Raw genomic sequence first — 10,295 nt, 5'->3', positions numbered from 1 at the left:
TTTGCTCACATCATTTGTAATAGAGTATTATGTTATTTGCTGTCTATGAGGAGTGACCTGGATTAGTTAGAAAAGTTATTTATTTGTGTTAACCCTGATAATAATTCACATAAAGCAGTGTTTCAGTGATTTTAGTGAAAGTACAGCTATCAACATGTTTAAACGCTCTGAGCAATAAAATACAACATCCTTCTCTTTGTAGAGTCTGTGTTGTTTCCACATTACAGCATCAAAGCTCATCAACACACTGAAGTTGGAAGCACAACTTCTGAACTCTGGAACTGGGAACCATCTGAGGAGCATGAAATGAAATTTGAAGGGTGTGTGTGTGGTGTGATGTGTTTTTTAAATACTGGTATCTTTCCAAGCTTTGTCAGTTTCCAGTTTCATGTTTGACTTTAAACTAAAAACACTGAATGTATTTAAGATCTATGAACTCAAAACTGTGAGATCTGAGTCACAGAGAAGATACCATGCTCTCTCGTTTTCCCTGCAGACCAGTGAAAACCGTCCACTATCTTTAAAAGACAGAAAGATAAAGTATTTTTGTACCTTTGTTCCACCAGGCAGCAACACAGGTGGAGTGATTCTCTGATTAACACCTTCAGTCAGCAGCTCATCAGTGGAAACAGCTGCTGGAGCTTCAGTAACCAACACACACTGATACTGATGTAGATGTTCAATAAACTAGATAAAGATTAAATTTTGATTTATAATGAAAAAGTGTCTTCTTGGAACTTTTTTATCTGATAAAGTGTCTTTTTAAGATGCACTTTATTTCTGAGACCTCAGCACAGATACAGAATCACTCTCAGCTGGTGATAACAGATTGTTTTAATCAATAAGATACTGAGGATATGAATGAAACAACGTGCCTTTCCTCTTTAAACTCGCAGCCTTCGGGCAGGTCGGAGGTGTTTTCCGTCCTGATTCGTGTGCGGGCTGCAGCCGTGAGAAAACTCAGACTCGTGTGTAATTATTTCCACTTTTACCTTCCTCAAATTATTTTCTTCGTGTCCTCAGACACACAAAGCTCCTACAGTCAGAATTCCTCCCACTTCCTGTCACTGGATGTGTTTTACAGGATCGCTGCAGGATGAATGGCTTGTTTCCGTCCTTCATCATTCACCCACAGGGAGGACGTGGAGGGCCGGCGGGGCCACAGATCCAACATCGGCCATTACACGAAGCCCCGACCTGGTTCTTGATGACAGAAGTGATCTGAAATCAGTCAGGATCAATCAGCAGAGTCAGGATTGATGAGTTTGTTCTGGTTGGAGACCAATATGTCAGACTGACGCTGGCCTTTTATGAGCATCAGTCATCACACATGTGGTTGAACTGCCAGTGTGACCTCAGCTACAGTAATATATTCTGTTGTAAACAAGGTTTTCTTTGTGATTTTTTTTCAGATATCTGTTTGATTTTTTAATTTGACAGTTTTTATTCTGCCTGACTTTAATAGTTTGCCAAACAACAACAGTAAAACACAAAAATATAGTTTTTCTGTCATTTCTGGGACCTTAATGGTACCAGAGGCTTTAACATTCACTACACTGTAAAACACAAAACTGACCTTTGGCTAACTTACTGTTCCTGCTCCTGTCAAGCTTTTCGTTAGCATGGCATGTTCACAGTTTAAAAAAATAACAGTGGCAGATTTACTGTCAAAAACTTTTGAAACAGCACTTTGAAATCTCATTTCTGTCAAGCCCATTCATGTCATTTGCATGTTTTGTCAACTGGAATGAACTGTCATTAGCTGATTTTAGCGAAACTTAGCAAGCTAGCTAATGAAGCAGGCTAATGGACGTGGCTACAAACATGAGTCAGCTAAGTATTACTATCTGTGGGGTTACATGTATGTTAGAAAAATACTTGTTCAGGGTTGACAAGTAGACTACATCTGGTGTAAAAACTTGCCCCAGGGATGATGTATTTCTGTACGATGACGCAGACGTTAGCATCATGGTTCCCTCTCAGAAAGCCTATGGGATATTTCCATTGGATTTTTTATTGTTGCCAGAAAAATAGCTTTGTCGCAAACAAATGTTCATGATACTTCCACACTTTGTTCGCGTAGATCATCTTCACAAATGAACACCACTTTTATCATTACAGGAGCCTAAATATATATTTTTACTGAATGTTTGTCTTTCATTTTGTACAGCACTTTGGTCAACTGCGGCTGTTTTTAAATGTGCTATATAAATAAACTTGATTTGATTCGATTGGATTTAATTTAACATGGCAAGGCTGTTACTGTGCAGTCCATATGAACGCCCCCCTGTTGGGGTATTGACAGCGGAATAGTGGAAACTTTTGGAGGGCTCTGAGTTCACAAATTCGTGTTCATGATTTCCCCTCACAAGTTCCATTTGAGCACAGCATCAGGCCAATATTTGCTCAAATATCTAAAAAACAAAAACTAAAATTCTGAATGTCCCAATGAACTGACATTAATGTCCTCACTGAGAAGATGCGGCATGTGCTCGCAAGCTAACGAGTAGCTTGCTCACCAGCAAACACGGTGTAAATATGGCACCTGTATTTTTTCCCAAAATTTACGTGACTTTGTGACAAGCAGCACTTCGTTTTAGTTCTTTGTACCACAGCTATGTCCCTTTTTCTTTCTCATTTAGTCCGTCAATCATGATGGAGTTTTGGGGTAATTTCCGCCCTCACTGTGTGTAAAATACAGACTTTAAGATACAAACTCTATGCAAATGAGCATCACTGGTCAGTCCTGCATGTTCTGGTATTGCAAAGCGATTCCCTCGTATCCTGATTGCACGGTGAAATACCTACTGCTGTAAGTTCAAACTACCAGAGGTGTTCAACACAACCTGCAGTCTATCCTTCAGACCTTCATCAGCTGTGTGAGTTCCAGTGTTGAGAGGATGATGAAATGAAGGGTGGACAGTCTGTTACCTCTCATCCTTTTTTTCTCTGAGGAACAGAGGAGTACATTGAACTGTTGTTCTGTTGTTTCTCTCAGATGTTAACACCTCACAGTCCAGTCGTGACTCTCAGACGAACCTTCTCTGGCTGAAGAAATAAAAATAAAATCTCATGACAATAATATTGAGGCTCAGCAGGTTATAGTTGAAGTGTCCAATGTGTGTAAAAACAAATCATAAACACTGGAGCTTTGGTTTTATTTTGGATCTCAAAGCTTTAAAGGGTCAATCAGTAAATATTTTATCATAAAAGTTTCAGGTGGGATTGTGACAAGAAAATAAAACAGTTTTTATGGTATCGCATACATGGTCAGAGGTCAAGGTCACTGTGACCTCATCTGTCTCATCCTTATGAATGCGATCGCAGGAGCACTATAAGGGATTTCTTTTTTTTGTAATTCGGCACAAACATCTATCATCTATCCAGAGTGAACTGACTAGATTTGGTGGTCAAAGGTCAATGTCACTGTGACCTCATCTGTCTCATTCTTATGAATGCAATCTCAGGAGCACTGTAAGGGAGTTTTTGTTTGTTTTTTCTCAAATTTGGCACAAATGTGACCTTGCATCTATGACACACAAAAGATGCGGTCACATTTTTGTTAATGTTATTACCTACCATAATAGTTACTGTATAATTATTCCAGCTCTTGCTGGTCTTAAGACTTCTATTCAGTATTTATGGACTTTTCTTTTGGGGCAATACCCGAAACCATCAGTAGGTGGCAGCAGGGCATCGGGCAGCTGTCTGCAACTCTGTATTGTACTCTTGTAAGCTCTCCAGTTGTTCTGCTACGAGAGGTCAATGTAGCAACAGCCTAACCTTGTCCCGTCTGCTCATTGCATCCTTCATATCAGGATAACTGTTAGTGTGGTCGCATGCCTGAGACCTGCAACACATCCGTCTTATTCTTGTGAACGCAATATCTGAAAAACACCTCCAGGTATTTTTTTTTTTCAAATTTGGCACAAGCATCCACTTGGACTCAAGTATCATGTTCAAACAAATGATCACATCTTAAAAGATGGAACCATCTAATATTTGGCATTTATGCCTCCGCACTGGCGATAGCCATGGCCAGGAATATAACGTTTACAGGTTGTTGTTCCATCCGCCTGTCTCGTAAATGCAATATCTCAAGAACACTTTGAGGGAATTTCTTCAAATTTGGCACAAACATCCACAGGATGAATTGATTCAAATTTGGTAGTCTAACGTCAAGGTCATTGGATGTAAAATTGAACAAAAAAAAAAAAAAATTATTGACTCACTGTTGGGAATGTGGTGCATCAGCAGCTCATTTGTCTTTTCTCCTCATTTTCACTTTTCGTCACTGGCAGCATTTTCTGACCTTTTTAGTTTTAAAACAACTTTTGGGTGCTCTGGTCTCCAGCAGGACTGGAAGCACTGGGACTTTAGGAACAGCATAACACACAACATCTCTGAGGAGCCTCAGAGTCCCTGCAGGCTGACGTACAGATGATATTTATAGCCTGTGGTTTGGTGAGCTCAGATGAGTGTGCCTGTGATGAAGAAGAGGTGAGCTGACTGAAAGCTCTGGATGAAGTGACTCAAGATGACACAGGATTTGGCATTTTGAGTCTAACAGTAACCCTCTCTGAAGAGCCAAAATCTACATGCACACTTTCTTCTTTCTATTCCAACTGTACCCTTCACCTATATTGGAACTGGTGGTCCTGGTTTCGGTGTTGAGTTTTCGGCCCACAGCTGGAGGTGCTGCCTTCAGACAGCAGGAGGTCTAATCAGGAGCCAAATTTGGAAACTGAGAGCCTTCACACTGCAGGACTGACGGGGGAAACAGATTTTGAATGTGACATTTGACACACAGATAAAATACATAAACAATAAAGTCACTCTTAAAGGTTGAAGCCTGTCATGTTATGTAATGATGGAGTCGACTGTCCGTCAGTGTGGGCGCTGGCGTCATCTCAGCTGTCAACCCTCTGTTGTAAATGAGCTTCTTCTTCAGTCTGTTTGTGTCTGTTGCTTGGAGAGTTTGTGCGAACGTCATGAGGAAGAATCTGCATAACATCTCAAAGCTGCATTAATAGATTTTTCTTTGGTCTCTCGGGGGCAGAAAAACTGCACAACAAGTTGACAAACGGTCCTGACATCAGTGCTGTCACTTAATAACTGTCTCATGAGATTTGAAAATTTCTAAGAACCCTTTTAGCGACTTTATGTGCAGACATGAGGAACATTCTCCAGGTGCATGTAAGAGCACACAACTAATGCTGCACAACAGACAAAAGAAAACATTATATTATTGTTCCAATGTCCAACAAAATCAAACACAAACCATAAAAAGCTCCACAGTCTGAGAGCACAGAAACGCTTGCTCATTGATTTGAATGAGCATCATCACTTTATCAGAGTCGCAGTACATCCTGTTACTGTACTTTCATTTTTATCTGCCAGGCGTAAGTCTGGGGTGGATCATGCGTTTGGTTTGGCTGTCCGCAACTAATCTCACAAACTACTGGACCAATCAGCCTAATATTTTGCATGCACATTTATGACCATATGCCCTAACACCTCTCGTAGGTTTGGTGATTCAGAATTGTTGAAAAACCTGTTTTATTGACTGTTTTGTACCATCACTTACTCCTCACTCCTATTAACCAGCCATTATGGGTATTGAGTCCGTAATTTCTTTTAACATTGTTTGTTGGTTTGGTAATCTGAGCCTATGAAACAAGGACAAGTTGGAAAAAGTGGTCAAGTTGTGCTGTAGTATCACTGGTGTTACTTTTAATGACCTACAGCAGCTGTATGAAGAGAGGATAACCTCTAAAGCTCAGTGGATTGTCTCAGACTCTCAACATCCTCTCTATGTTGACTTTCAGATGCTTCCATCAGGGCAGAGGTTTCGCCTCCCTAAATGTCGCAATAAGCGTTACAGATCGTCCTTTGTCCCATCTGCTATCGCTTATCTTAACCAGCAGTGACAGCTAATTGTCCATGATTTACCCCTGACAGTGTGTGATACTGGATTCTGTGTTATTTATTGTATTGTCTGTTTTGTTGTAGTCATGACTACTGTCTGTATCTCAAATTGCCCCTCCGGGACATTAAAGTTTACCTTACCTTAGGGGCTGCAAGTTTTCTGGAAATCTTCTAAGGTAAAAACAACAAGCCTTACCGTGTGTTTTAAGACACATTTTGGCCTTCGCTGTCGCTCAAAAACTGAGATCGCTAGAAAGGTTTTGTTTCATTTTGAACCAGAGCATCTGCTGATTAGTCCCACACCCGGTATCTTATGATCCAATAAAGCTGGGCATGATACGAGACGACTTCCTGTCAACGTCACGGATCAGAAGCACAGAGAGTTGTTGACTAGAGATGATACGCCGTCTCGTGGCGGTCACTTCCTGTCAACGTTTCAGATCAGAAGCACAGAGAGTCGTTGACTAGAGATGATACGCCGTCTCGTGGCGGTCACTTCCTGTCAACGTCACAGATCAGAAGCACAGAGAGTTGTCGACTAGAGATGATACGCCGTCTCGTGGCGGTCACTTCCTGTCAGCGTTACAGATCAGAAGCACAGAGAGTTGTCGACTAGAGATGATACGCCGTCTCGTGGCGGTCACTTCCTGTCAACGTTTCAGATCAGAAGCACAGAGAGTCGTTGACTAGAGATGATACGCCGTCTCGTGGCGGTCACTTCCTGTCAACGTTTCAGATCAGAAGCACAGAGAGTTGTCGACTAGAGATGATACGCCGTCTCGTGGCGGTCACTTCCTGTCAACGTTACAGATCAGAAGCACAGAGAGTTGTCGACTAGAGAGGATACGCCGTCTCATGGCGGTCACTTCCTGTCAACGTCACAGATCAGAAGCACAGAGAGTCGTTGACTAGAGACGATACGCCGTCTCATGGTGGTCACTTCCTGTCAACGTTACAGATCAGAAGCACAGAGAGTCGTTGACTAGAGATGATACTCCGTCACTTCTTGTAAACTGGCAGGTTTTTAGAACGTTACTGAACAGAGCATTGCAAGTAGTTGCCTGTTTCAACTCGTCTAGTCGTGAACCTTTGGTCTGAACTGGGCTTTACACTGAAGAAAACTTAAAAAGACTCTCAGGCAATTTCTACAGCGTGTATTTTTCCATGATTTCTAAGCAGAGTTGTGGACCAACAGACTTACATGTGTTTGTGTCTTGATGTTTGGCCTGTAGAGCCCCACAGTCACACAATCATTCATTTAAGGTCCCCTGTCTTTAAAAATGACTCTTTAACTTTAAACCTTGTCTGCAGGTCCTGATTGTTACCTTAAAGCAGGCGGAACATGTGACTGATGAGTTTCATTGCAGGATTTCTTCATATTTAGTTTGGTTTATCCTCTCACTGATTACACGGCGGCTTATTTGTGTACATGGACCACATTTAGCTTCTTTTTCTGTCTCCATGATCTGGTTTATTTTCTCTGAACTCCGGCGTCGGACAGCAGCTCTGTCTTTCTTCTCCCCATGGAAACTGTCCTCCACAAATTAGCTGTCCAAACATCATTTCCAAAACGGACAAATTGAATAATTCGGCCCCAATTAGCAGAACAAACACACGCTTTCACGCATGTTAATGGGATTAACGAGCTGCACTTAACCGTCTGTTGACATTTCCGTCTTTAAACCAACATCCTCTCCTGTAACGAGACTGCATTGATTAACTGCTAACGGCACACACACGCTAACAGAGCTAACTGAGCTAACAGAGCGGGACACATCCAGCTGAAGTCCCTCCAAGAACAACCGGTCAGTGTTTGAAGTGCGAGTGAGCGTCCGGCAGACCTGAACAACAACACACACATTTCCAGGCCACCAAAGAAGAAGAAGAGGCTTAAACGGGCTGGTCAGCGTGGAAGAATCAGAGGAGAGCAAATACAACCAGCTGATTAATTTACACTTTAAGGTGGAGCACTTAAAGGGGGAATTACTTTACTTCTTGGCCTGGAGTCCAAAATAAAAAAAGAGAGGAAAGTCCTGAACACAAACTGGTTCTGTAAGACACAGTAATCATAATTTTTAGCCTGTATATGTTGACATTTAGTCACCATCCCAATTAAAAGTGTGCTGAGTTAGCTATTAGTAGCTCCTCTTTGCAAATACTCACAAATGTACAGACAACTAGCAGTGAGTCACTTTGATACTAAAGAAAACTTAAAAACATGATGATTTCCAGGCAGGTCTTTTTATCAGTGATTTCTAAGCAGATTCATGGGCATTTATTCTGGTTGGACATCAGATAGTTTGGAAGTGTAAGTCACACTAAATGATATCGATATTCACGCCAGTGTATTCATCGAGGCCTAGTCCACACCTTTATGGGTATATTTGAAAAGTAGCTTTGAGTTTGAACATGCTGCGCTTTAGCCAATCACAATGGAGGGGGCGGGGCCGAGACGTGCAGGTGTCCCCAGGAAATGTGTACCTACAGAAACAGCAAGCTCCGCGTCCATGGCAACCGCTCCACCCAAAACGCCGTCTCGTCAACGTGAAGAAAATATTTTTCCAGCGGATGTCTTAGTTACAACATGATTGAGCTAACTGGAGTAGTTTCATGTTGTATCCAACAACGGGAGGCTTTTAACAGATGACGTCCTGATGTTAGCTTTGCTGCTGCTGTTAGCTGTCCCTGTCAGCTGATGCTTTCTAGACATCGTGATTTCCCAAAACTGAATAAATACCACACGTAGCAACACAAAACTGCTTTGCTAGCTCAATCATGTTGTAACTAAGATATCCGCTGGAAAAAATATTTTATTCACGGACCGTTTATTGAGTTACTGAGTTACTACAGACAACGCTAGCGGGGCTAACAGCTAATGGTTAGCCCAGCTAATCTACAATAACCATGTTGTTAATTACAAAACGTGCACACAGAAATAGTATTGTTCAATCATTGTGTTTATATATATATATATATATATATATATATATAGCTAAACTCTGCTGGTTTTCTACCTGGAAGTATTTGTAAGCAACAAGGCGATTCCCTGGGGGCACTGCTGAAAGTGAAGGGGTTGAGCGATCCCCGAGGCCCCTGCACTTCCGTTAGTCAAAAAACTACGGGCAGTAGTTTACCGATGGATTTCCAGATTGCCCAATAATAAACATGAAAGTGGCAGAGGACTTTTATTTTTGACTAAATTTATTGCATTTACACCATAAATTGGTGTATAAAGATTCATCAGAATGCTGAAAATTAAGTTTGTGGTGATCAAAGTTTTCTGGCAGAGGACTCCCAAACCCTCCCGTGTAAAATGTGTCCCCACCAATGTTGAAACAAAACCTACATCCTTGCAGAGGTGTTGGAATGAGCGATGGAGGTCACTGCTCCAAGTAGCCTTTCGGTAACAGCCTTTTTTCTTAGGCCCCTGATTGGCCAACATCTTCTTTGTGTGGCTGTAAGGATACGATTATATTGTCTCCTGTTGGTGTGGCATGCTCTGGACAGTACTTCAGTTTTGTTTATTTTTTGTTTGTTTGTTGTTTTCATTTGGACAGACATTCATAACTATGCTTGTGTGGCTTGGATTTTTTTTTTTTTTTTTTTGAGAACAAAGGAGGGAAAAACCCCTTTTTCAAGAATAATACATGTCCGCGTGGACTAGACCTGAATTAAGAGAAGGAGTGCAATAATCCACCTCTTTGCCTTCCCTTCAACTCTCAAGAGCCCCTTTGTTTTGTCTTTTTTGTTATAGGATATGATATTATTATTTTTTTTATTATTATTATTCTGTTTTATTTTGCCTTTATCTCTTATCTTTAGCATTAGTTCTTTAATTCTGTTTTTAAAATTGTATTTCCAGTCCCTTTTAAAGCTTAAATGTCTGTTAAGAAACTGCCTCATATACGGAATGCATGTCTTTTGTGTCAATCAGCTACTGTTAGCATGCCAAACTAAGATGCTGCACATGGTAAACATTATGCTTTGCATCAGCATGTTATTGCGGACATGTTAGCATGCTGATGTTAGCATGGCCCCAGACTTTTATTTTTGTTTGTTTTTTATAATTTAGGTGAACTGACCCTTTAATAGTACAAATGCCAATTCTGAAATCATTTACGTGCCTCTGTGTTTCATTTGGTCTTTAACACAGTTGCAATACCGGGTTTTGGCCACCAGATGTCACCCTTCCAACTGACTGTAACGCTATAAAATAAACACTTTGTGGCACAAACGGTCGAGTTCCTCAGAAAGCTTTGTTTCCTGACTTTCTGCACAGAAACAGCAGAAAATGATTCACCTCTCATAACACCCTGTGTGTGTTTCCATCTCTTTATAAAGCTGGCCTGTAGCTGGTCATGGTGATC

The sequence above is a fragment of the Epinephelus fuscoguttatus genome, linkage group LG22 (assembly GCF_011397635.1).
Source record: "Epinephelus fuscoguttatus linkage group LG22, E.fuscoguttatus.final_Chr_v1".
Lineage (NCBI taxonomy): Eukaryota > Metazoa > Chordata > Actinopteri > Perciformes > Serranidae > Epinephelus > Epinephelus fuscoguttatus.
Note: the sequence above shows the minus strand (reverse complement) of the source record.